The sequence below is a fragment of the Euprymna scolopes genome, chromosome 32 (genome assembly GCF_053919585.1).
Source record: "Euprymna scolopes isolate OS-2025 chromosome 32, ASM5391958v1, whole genome shotgun sequence".
NCBI classification, from domain to species: Eukaryota; Metazoa; Mollusca; class Cephalopoda; order Sepiida; family Sepiolidae; genus Euprymna; species Euprymna scolopes.
The window spans coordinates 36,344,275-36,356,626 of record NC_136513.1 but is presented as its reverse complement, the minus strand read 5'-3'; positions in this window follow the sequence as shown (position 1 = coordinate 36,356,626).

Sequence of the window (12,352 nt, the reverse complement as noted above, 5' to 3'; positions counted from 1 at the left end):
TTGGAGCATTTTACAGTCAACGGAGAAAAAAAAGATGACAGACCCTAGTGTTTTGATGTGATGTTTTCAATATAATTAACTAGTTATGACCAAAGTTTAATTTCATTCGGACAAAACACTAAGAAATGGGGCCTAATCAGAGTTGGGGCCTATTTTTCTGGGTCACTCTGTATATATATATATATATATATATATATATATATATATATATATATATATATATATATATATATAAATTTAACACTCAATGGCAACAGCAACAAATAGCAATCAACTCGAACACGGTATTTGTATATATATATATATATATATATATATATATATATATATATATATATATATATATATATATATATAAAAGAGAGATTTATTTTACACAGTTTTTTTTTTTAGTTGTGTGAAGTATTTTTGCCTGGTAATCTGTTAGGAAATTAGAAAGGTTGACGTTCATCAATTAATTAAATTTCATATTTTTTATATTAGAACTTTTTCGTCTCAGAAATATTTTGCTGTAGACAGCTACGTATAAATCCATATGTCCAGATAAAAGAGAAAGATTTAGAGAAAGTCATTCATTTCTACTTGCGCAAATAGAAATCCCTTGGTAAGATATTTATCAATTGGCGTGGATCACCTCAACATGTGTATTTCCTGGTAAATAATTTTTCATCTCGCGATGGAGTTAGGAGCACAGAATTCTCACATTAAACTGATTTGATTTTTCTGCGTACTGTATTTATAATCGAAATTGAAGCGCCCTTGGCATGTTTATTGTACTCATATGCGAAAATAACAAAAATTAATCCACGTAGGCTTCACGTGACTTTGGGACTAAGCACGCAGTGAACATTCTGCCATCTACTTGCGTGGACGAAACGTTTTTTTTTTGTTTTAGATCTAGCGTCTATTTTAAAACTTAAAATAATTTCAATAGCGTTATTTCCCTTTGAATGTATACAGCGAATCTGTTTGTGAAATAATGATTCGCTACATCCTCTTGAGGCATCCGGAGTTTAATTTCTTTTAGTTATCACTTGAAAAAATAATTTCTTTTTCTCTTCTGGGAGGGAAGGGGGGGGGAAACAAAAATAACTCCCTAATTGTAGACTTTTTTTTGTCACAATGTAAAGTAAACACATTGTCGGAGATGTGAAAGGAATATGGAACACGAAGAAAATCAGTATAGTACCAACGTTTGTAGTTCCCTAAAACATGAAAAAAAAAAAACCCAAAAAACTTATCATGGCGTTACAATCACAGGTGATTATGCAAGTCGTCTGTCCATCTCATCATCACCATTTCTCTCAGTCGTTTCTAGCGACTTCAAATTTAAAAGCGAGTTTAACGACAGTGTTGTCAGCCATCGTCTCAAGTCCCATCCACCTGAGCCCTCATTTCGTAGCACCTTCGAATGTCATCGCAACATACGTGGTTGAATAGTAACTTTGAGATCCAGCCGATCATTTTACATTCCATAACGGCGAATCTTCGCTCAGTCTCCCTCGTTGTCAGCAAGCACTCGGAGCTGTACAATAGTCTGGCTCATAGAGGACGTAAATGTTGGTGGCGTATTTGATCTATGTCATATTGATGCGCTCCGTGACTTCGCCGAAGTTATTGCAGTCAGCATTTGGATTGAGCTGAGACCATTGAAAGCGTGCATTCGTGCGAGATTCTGTTTATCCACTTGCATGGTGACGTAATTATCTGTACTACTACTACTACTACTACTACTACTACTACTACTACTAAATAAATAAGTAAATAAAAAATATATAAGGCATCAGTCCCGATTGATACCACATAAAATTGCCGCGAAGAGCCAAGAAGGATTGAAAGACAGAGGAGGGAAAGCACTAACTAGACATCATCCGAAAGGAACATTAAACAGGCTTATCGCTACCCAAATTCCAGTGGGAAATCAATGGCAAGTGTTTTTTTTGCGGTAAACACAAATTCATTTGTAATGGTTATCAAAAGAGTTGGAGCGTACTAGAAATTTGAGGAGACTAGTTGTCAGTCAGACTTCAGGGAAAACCACCGATTATTATCAGTATGTAATCTGATGATCTGTGTGAAAACTAGTGAATAAATAATAATAATAATAATAATAATAATAATAATAATAATAATAACCAGATCTCCACTGAATAAGTGTGAAGAGGACTAGGATCTTGGTAAAGCTTATTGTCACCGAAATTCTAGTGAAGATCAATGGACATTGATAACAAGAAATCGATGGTAAGCGGCTGTTCCGATGACGCAAACACATTTGCAGTGGATATTGAAAGAAGTGGAGAGTACTGGAAATCTAAGGAGACTTAAATTTATCCATTGCCGCATTGATAACATGCTATCAATAACAAATAAACACCATAAAATAATTAACAATAATAATAGTTATAGTGATACAAATATTAATGTTGTTAATAACAATACTTTATATAATAAAATAAGTTAAATAAATAAATGATTAACAGCTAATATAATATCAAGTCTAAATAATAATATGCACTGAATTTAACACGAGATATAAAAACTGTAAAAATCATTTAGTAACTAGCACTACTATCTAGTAGTGGGAGCACTTCACTATCCAAGTATTAAAAATAATAAAAATGAAGCGCCCAGAAAAAAGTTACAATCCCGACACTGCACTTGTTTTCTTTGTTCCAATGAGAAATTAGTTATAATTACATTTCTAGTTGAAGAGCAATTATTTAACTAAAAAGAAGAAATAGATATTACCTGTAGGCGTTCGATTCGTTTTAATTTGGATAAATATTGCACTAACCTAGTGAACCTACCATGACATCCTATAAGGAAAATAACGTGCCCTCCGGGAAACCATAGCATCCCCGGCTAACGATGCATTGAGAATTATCTAAATACTTAAATAGTGTTAATAGAAGTAAGCGGTTAGTAAAATTATGATACTTAAAAATAAACGTCACCAGCGTTGAATAATTCGGTTTCGATTCACGCTGATGACCCTAAATACTTTTTTAATTTTTGAAATCACGAAAGAATTTTTAAATAATATATACGAAATCTGGATAAATTAAAATATCATATTTAAGCGTATTTTACGACCGGGCAAAGCCGAGCGCCCCCGCTAGTCTATCCACATAGAAATAAATTATTACTGATGTCATTATCTTGTTTATTACCACGCACACATCATATGTTTATAACGGTTTTAGACGATTAAAGGATGGTCGAATAATGGCAATAAATGACGAATAAAAAATCGTTCGTTTTTTTTTTTGAAAATATTGTTTGTTTTGAAGGTCAAATAAAAAAAAAACATTTCTTTTCTTTAATATAGTTGTTTGGATGTCGAATAAAAAATTGTTTCTTTTTTAAATATTGTTTGTTTTGAAAGTCAAATAAAAAAATCGCTTCTGTTTAAAATATTTTTATAATATTGTTTATTTTGAAAGTCAAATAAAAAAATCACTTCTGTTTAAAATATTTTTATAATATTGTTTGTTTTGAAAGTCAAATAAAAAAATCACTTCTGTTTAAAATATTTTTATAATATTGTTTGTTTTGAAAGTCAAATAAAAAATATCGCTTCTGTTTAAAATATTTTTATAATATTGTTTGTTTTGAAAGTCAAATAAAAAAAATCGCTTCTGTTTAAAATATTTTTATAATATTGTTTGTTTTGAAAGTCAAATAAAAAAATCGCTTCTGTTTAAAATATTTTTATAATATTGTTTGTTTTGAAGGTCAAAAGAAAAGGTTGTCTCTTTTATATTATTTGTCGAATGAAAAAAATCGTTTATGTTTGAATATTATTTGTTTTGAAGTTCGAATGAGAAAAATCGTTTTTTTATATTGTTTATTTTGAAAAGCAAATGGGGGAAAAATCGTTATTCTTAATATTGTTTGTTTTGAAGGTAGAATAAAAAAATCGGTTCGTTTTGTAATATTATATTTTTAAGATCGAATGAAAAAAATTAACAATTTTATTTCATTTTACTAAGAAATAGTAATTCATTATTACTAAAATAATAACAAAATAATTTTCGTTTCATTTCATTTTCGAGTTTCCGGCCCGGTCTTTAAGTTTGGTGGACACGGACGTTTTTTTTTTTTTTACGGTGACGGTGATTTGGCCAGGATATTCCGGTAGTCACATTTACCGTTTTGTTTCGTTGTTTTGTTTACAACATATCAACCATTTTTGAGTTATTTGATTCGGTTTAAAATAAGACTAAGCTTGTTTCCTTCAATAACTACAAGAAACCTTTTCTACCACCAAAAGCAATGGCTAAGAACACACTGCCTGAAAGTACTTCCTTTAAACTCCTCGTCCTAACGTTTACAGGGAACATGAACTGGAATATATACATTGATAGCATTGCCAAGGCTGCTGCAAAGAAGGTGGGCTCTCTCTATCACCTGAAAGTATCCTGTACTTCTATAAGGTCACCATTCCCCATGTATGGAGTATTGCTGTCATATTTGAGTTGGTGCATCTGCTGCTTGTCTCTCACTCCTGGACAGGGTTCAAAAGAGAGTCGCCAACCTGATCGGTCCTGACCTGTCATCTAAGCTTCAGCCACTGTCCCATCGATGAAATGTTGCATCCCTCTGCCTGTTCTACAAATACTTTAATGGTGGCTGCTCTGACGAAATGCAAACACTTGTACCTCCTCGACGTGACTACCCCCGACGGACCCGACAAGTAGATAAGTCCCACCCCTTTACAGTAGAGATCCGTAGGTGAAAGAAAGCCTTTTATTCCAATAGTTTCTTCCCCAGAACTGTAAGTCTTTGGAACTCAGTTCCGGGATACTGCTTTCCCAACTGTACTGATATGCAGAAGTTCAAGTGTAATGTGAACAAAAATCTTTCTACTCATACCCCTTTCTAATGCCCCCGCAAATTGTCCCCGATAGTATCCTACTTCCAAGTGGCACTTGCCTTGTTTGGGGTGCAGATTGAATAAATAAATAAAAGCGTTAGAGTTAAACGAGAGAGAGAGAGAGAGAGAGAGAGAGAGAGAGAGACAGACAGACAGACAGACAGACAGACAGACAGAGAGAGACGGAGGGAGGGAGGGAGGGAGGTAAAAATTGGAAAGAAAATATTAATTAATAAGCGAGAAAAGGACGCGCTCGATTTTGCCCGGTCGAAAATTACGTTTAAATATATTTTAATTCATGCAGATTTCGTAATAATTATTACAGAGCCAGTTCTCTATTGAATATTACATATATACGAGGTACCTTCAATAATTTTCCAGACTTTTTGTACAAGCATTCAAAATGGTCGTAGACTCTTGAAAATTTAATATGTTATTGCTATACACTGACCAATTTCTATGATTTCAAGTTCAAATGAACAGCTACAACAGGAATTGGAATACACCCTTCTAAAGCCTGACTTTCTCAGCTGGTGAATTTAAAAATGCAATCTGAACGTGAAGACGCTTTATCAGAACGATATGCAATATGCGTATGGAATGCTTCAGACTACATTTGGACTATCTTGCATGAATCGAACATCAGTTTTGGAGTGACACAAGAGATTCAAGGAAAGCAGGAAGTCTGTGAGGAATGCTAAGAGGTGTGGGAGGAGTAAGAAAGTCAGAACACCAGAGTTAATTGGCCAAATAAAGAATTTCATGAATAAGACGCGTCGTGTGTCTATAGAGACAATAGGTGCACAGTTTGATATCAGTGTGGGAACTGTCCACATAATTATTCGCGAGAAACTGAAGACGCGGAAGATTTGTGCAAAGTTTGTCCCAAAGGGTGGTCAGAGAAGATCAGAAAGATTGTCATGACAGCAGGAAGATGGTCGAGCTGATCAATTCAGATCCCGCAGTCTATACCTTGCTCCCTGTGACTTTTGGTTATTCCCGAAGCTCAAGGAAAACCTTAGATGTTGTTGGTGTGAGACAATTGAGGAGATGAAAGAGGCTATTATGAGGGTCATTAACACGCTCACACAAGATGACTTCCATGGGACCTTCCAGAAGTTGTTGGAATGGTACAACAAGTGAATTGCAGCCGGAGATGATTACTTTGAAGGGAACCAGAGTTTCATGTGTGTGTGTGTGTGTGTGTGTGTACTATCAATAAAAGTACCCATACGGAAAAAGTCTGGAAACTTATTGAAAGCACCTCGTATATATATATATATATATATATATATATATATATATATATATATATATATATATATATATATATATATATATCTATATACAGACACATATGTATACTTATATTCATATATATATATATATATATATATATATATATATATATATATATATATATGAATATATATATACGAGCAAACAGTTAATAAAACATGGGGAACGGTATATATATTATATTACATTTTAAAAATAATATATATATATATATATATTAAAAAAAAAAGCCAACAACTTTTTCTACAAAACAGCTAAACCAAACCCCCCCCAAAAAAAAACAAAAAACATAAAACTACGTATGGATTAATATATGAAGATTTAAAGAACTTGACGAATGGTATTTTTTAGATTAGGTCCACCTCCACAATTTTCTTTTAAATGACAAATTTAACAGGTTTTCGACTATGCTGAATACGGAAATCGCATTGAAATTTTGCAGAAATAAGTAGTTATCGAGATATAAAAAGTTGTTTTATACGTAGCATTTTTTGGCGGCCATCTTTGTTACACGCATAGATTTGTTTATGGCGCGCGCGCGTAAAATATGTCCGCCAAAGAATACAATGCATAACACAACTTTTTATATCTCGATAACTACTTATCTCTGCAAAATTTCAATGCGATTTCCGTATTCAACATAGTCGAAAACCTATTCAAGTTGTCATTTAAAAGAAAATTGTGGAGGTGGACCTAATCTAAAAATTTATCTGACGAATAATATCTTTTACCAAAATTATTTGACATTGAATGACGCATCGAGTTTGTATTATCTTGTGCTAAGGCGGCGTTCACCCCCCCGGATCGGTTAAGCCGGTACCTTCGTCGTAAAACAAAACAACTAAATGAATAAATAACTTGAAGCATAAGAACTTTTAACAAAATTTTCTGATACAAAATTAAATACCCTCCCCCACCCCCGCAAAAATATGGTCGATATGCCGTAAAACAAAACAACCAAACCAAACACTATGAATAAATATCTGAAGATATAAAAAAAAAAACACTTGAAGCATAAACACTTTTAACAACATTACTAGATTCGGAATTAAATAACCCGGAGAGGATTGATATGCCGTAAAACAAAACAACCAAACCTCATCTTTGTGTGTAAAAATTACATGCAGACGACAATTCAAGCTTTTCGTTTTCAGTTTTACCTCACCCTCCTTCTCTCTTTCATTTTCTTTTTTTTATTTTCTCAATCTCTGCAGTTGTATATATATATATATATATATATATATATATATATATATATATATATATATATATATATATATATGTGTGTGTGTGTGTGTGTATTTATTTATTTCTTTTTTCTTTTCAGAGATCCCAGCAAATTAGAAGTCGATCCACACACGGATAGCGTGGTTAACTTCCGGAAAGTAGTACTGATAGATAGTGGTCGGCGCCCGTGATGGGAGACCTAATGAAGGGGATAACAAGATGCCTGGCACCGGCACCGGCACCACGGCCGTGCCACCCCCCTTCTCGCGGATCCCAAATTGAAATCTTCAAGTCAATTAATCTCCGATCTGCGCAAGCGTGGCCTCGCTAACTTCCGGAAAGTCGTTCCCGGAGAAGAAGCGCCGATGAGAAGTCAACGAAGAGTGTGAACATCAAGCCAAAGATGGCTCGTTTCTTTCGGAACGGTAAATTGAAACATTCATGCCAATTAAATATGTTGAGATGGCAGGACAGAGAGAGAGAGAGAGAGAGAGAGAGAGAGAGAGAGAGAGAGAGAGAGAGAGAGAGAGAGAGAGAGAGAAAGAGAGAGAGAGAGAGAGAGAGAGGGGATATACACTGAGAGTAAGAAAAAGGTGGATAGTAAGAAAGATAGAGAGAAAGAGAGAGAGAGAGAGAGAGAGAAAATAAGAGAAAGTAAGAGAAACAGAAAGTAAGAGAAAAAGAAAAAAGAGATAGAAAGAAAGTGAGAGCGAGGAATATAGAGAGAGTAAGAGAGAGAGAGAAAGAGAGAGGGGATATATACACAGAGAGTAAGAAAAAGGTGGATAGTAAGAAAGATAGAGAGAAAGAGAGAGAGAGAGAGAAAATTAGAAATAGTAAGAGAGACAGAAAGTAAGAGAAAAAGAAAAAAGAGATAGAAAGTGAGAGCGAGGAATATATATATATATATATATATATATATATATATATATATATATATATATATATATATATATATATATATAGAGAGAGAGAGAGAGAGAGAGATGAAAACCAGAAAAAGAATCCGAGAATGGTGGAGAAAGAAAGTAAGAAAGAAATAGTGAGAGATAGAGAAAGAGGGAGAGAGAAAGAGATAGATAGATATAAAGAGATCAAGAAAGAAAAAGAGAGGGAGGGAAAAATGGAGAAAGATGAGATAAAGAAAGATAAAAACGAGAAAAAGAATACAAGTATACACCGAGGAAGAAAGTAAGGAGGAAAGAGAGAGAGAGAGAGAGAGAGAGAGAGAGAGAGAGAGAGAGAGAGAGAGGAGAGGTAAAGGAAGAGAGAGTGATACAGGAAGAAAGAGAGATAGAGATTGATAGATAGATAGATAGATAGAGAGAGGGCTGTGGCGAGGTGTGAGGTTGGGTGGTTGTTGAGAGAAACTGGGTCGCCTTGGCCGTTTGGACGATTGAACGGACACGAAAGATGATGGGGATTGTGTGCGTGGAAGGAAGGAGATGGCTTGCCGGTGTGATAGGACGAAGCCGAGGAGAAACCTGGTAAAAGTGGACGGCGCGGCGTTTTTGGTATATTGAGTGCGTCCGCGCGGCATCCTCGTCTGATTCGCTGACGTCGGCGCCATTGACGTTTTAGCAGGGTACTCACGTAACACGTCACCAATTTCACACTGACCGCCTTTTCCTGTTTCATTTAATCGGAAAGATGATTACACAGTCATTGTACCATCTTACTCATACAAAAGCCCCCATCTATCTATCTATCTATCTATCTATCTATCTATCTATCTATCTATCTTATACCTTCTAATCAACTTCAGTTCATCGCACTTGCCCCTCCCCTCATTATTTTCCCTTATCTGTTTCTTATTGCTATTGCTGTTCTCATCTTTATTGTTTTTTCTTTTTTTGTTTCTTTTTCCTGTATTTTTACATTTTCTCTATTTTCAGTTGTTTGTGTTTGTAATTATCTTTTTCTTCTCCATTTTGTATTTTTTTTTGTATGATTTTTCCTTATTTTCCACTTTTTTTCGTACATTTTTTTTTCTTTTCACATTTTTGTATTTTTGCAACTTATCTACTTTTTCTTCATTTCTTTCCTTCATTTTTAAAAATCTTTGTTCGTACATTTTTCTTTTTAGTAATATTTGGATATTACATATTTCCTTAGATTTTTAAAATTCTTTTTTGTAACTTTTTTTAAACACATTTTCTTATTTTCATACAATTTAATTTGGGTAATGTTCGTTTTTAATACTCTTCTAGAGATTTTGGATATTTTAATTTTTTTGATTTTTTTCCAATTTTAATTTTTTCTACATTGTTCCTATTAATTTTTCTTGACTTTTCTAATGTTTTTTTTTAATTTTTCTAAATTTTTTAAACATTTTTTTCATTATTCTACATTTTACCATTTTTGTTATTTTTGTAATTTTTTTCTATTTTTTATGTTTAAAAAATTTTTTTTGTTATTTTTTAAAAATTTCGTCTTATTTTTAATTTTCTATATTTTTCTAATATTTTCTGTTTTTCTAATTTTTCTATATTTTTCTAAAATTATTCCATTTTTTATTTTTTTGCATTTCCTATTTTTTTTGTCATTTTTCTAATTTTTCCCCATTTTTATTTTCTATATTTTTCTCATGTCTTTTTCATATTTCTCTCATATTTTTCCAATTTAAAACATTTTTTACTCTTTCTATTTTTCCCCAAATTTTTTATTATTCTACATTTTCTATTTTTTTTTGTTTTCTAATTTTTTTTTTTAGTTTTCTAATTTTTTTTTAGTTTTCTAATTTTTCCCAATTTTTTAAAATTTTTCTATGTTTTTCGCATAGTATTTGTTATTTTTTTCATTTTTTCCCCCCTATTTAAATTTTTTTTTTCTACTTTTATCAACATTTTTGTTATTTTTATTAATTTTTTCCTTGCTTTATTTTGGTACATTTTCTAATTTTTTTGTTATTTTTCTAATTTTTCCCCCAATGTTTTCATTTTTCTATATTTTTCTCATTCTCTGGTTATTTTTCTAAATTTTTCTATTATAATTTTTCTACAGTTTCTATTTGTTTTGTTATTTTTCTAAATATTTTCTCATTTTTTTTTGTTATCTTGTAGATTTTTCTCATTTTTCATTTTTTTAAATTTTATAATTTTTGTACATTTTTTCATTTTCCATATTTTCTTCTTTTATTTTTTATTTCTTTTTTAACCTATTTTATACTTTATTTTATACTTTTGTAGATTTTTCTATTTTTATTTTAGCTCTTGCATTTTTTACTTTTCTTTCTCTTTTTTTAACTTAATTCCGTTATAATGTGTTTCGCACGTTTTACCTATTTTTGCTTTATTTAGTTTTATTTTTTGTTCCTCTGTTTGATGCCTTAAAAAACAACTTTTCTTGACTATTCATTCACTTTTGTTTAGATTTGTTATTACGATTTTGTCTACAAAATAATAGCTGGCCGCCTGGCGTTGCTGGATGTACGCTTAAACATAGCATTTTAATTCATGCAACTTACGTATATATTATTATAGAATCAATCCTCTATTGATTATTATACATACACTATATATATATATATATATATATATTATATATATTATTATACATACACTATATATATATATATTATATTATTATACATACACTATATATATATTATATATATATTGATTATTATACATACACTATATAAATATATTATATATATATATATATATTATTTATTCATTTTAAATTCACACACATAAACACAAAAATAATAATGATAATGTCGTCTATCAAATTTCGTTTGTGTTTGTTTACAATATCGCGTCAGCTGATATTTGGGCTTGACAATGAATGCCCTGGAAAAGTCACTCCTGATAAATGTTTAGTTTTAAAATATGCAAACGAAGAACTGATTTGAGGCGATTTTAAAAGGTACCTCTACTTTTACCGTAAATTGAACTTAATGATAAGAAAAATAAAAATAACATTGTGAGGTACACTTGGACTCGAACAGGGGATCATTCGATAGGTCTGTAGTCGAAAGTTCTATCACTGAGTTATATCTCCACATGACAATACATCTGTATTTTTTTAAATAAGAAATGATTTGCTGAGATTTTATTATTTCCCTTGGCCGGTGTAACGTAAAATATCCCCCCCTGTAAAAAATCTTTTTATCTAGAGAAGGAAGACTGTTTTCAAGATCGGACTTTTTAGATTTTTGATACAAATCGGATGGATTTCTGTACAAAAATATCTAAGAACATTGCTAAACATATACATTAGTTTTGTGTAAAATTTGCAAAAAATAAGCTCAGCCGTTTCTGAATCTATGAGAGAAGAAATCACACACATAAGATTACTTTTATATAATAATAATAATAATAATAATAATAATAATAATAATAATAATAATAATAATAATAATAATAATAATAATAACAATAATGATAATGATAATAATAATAATAATATTAATGATAATAATAATAATAATAATAAAATAACAATAATGATAATGATAATAATAATAAAATTAATGATAATAATGATAATAATAATAATAATAATAATAATAATAATAAAATAACAATAATGATAATGATAATAATACTGTAGAAATCCTTTTACTCCAATAGTTTCTTCCCCAGAACTGCGGGTTTTTGGAACTCCCTTCCGGGATTCTGCTTTCCCAACTGCAATGATATGCAGAAGTTTAAGTGTAATGTTAACAAACATCTGTCTACTCATCTCCCTTAATAATGACCCCGCTAATAAAGTACCTAATAGTAGCCCCCTGCTTCAAAGTGGCACTGTGCCTTATTTGGGGTGAAAATTGAATAAAAAAATAGTAATAATGATAATAATAATATTAACATTAATGAGAATAGTAATAATGATAATAATAATAATAATAATAACTATGACGCTCATAATAATAAAAATAATGACAATAATAGAGATAATAATGATGATGATAATAATAATATAATAATTATAATGAAAATAATA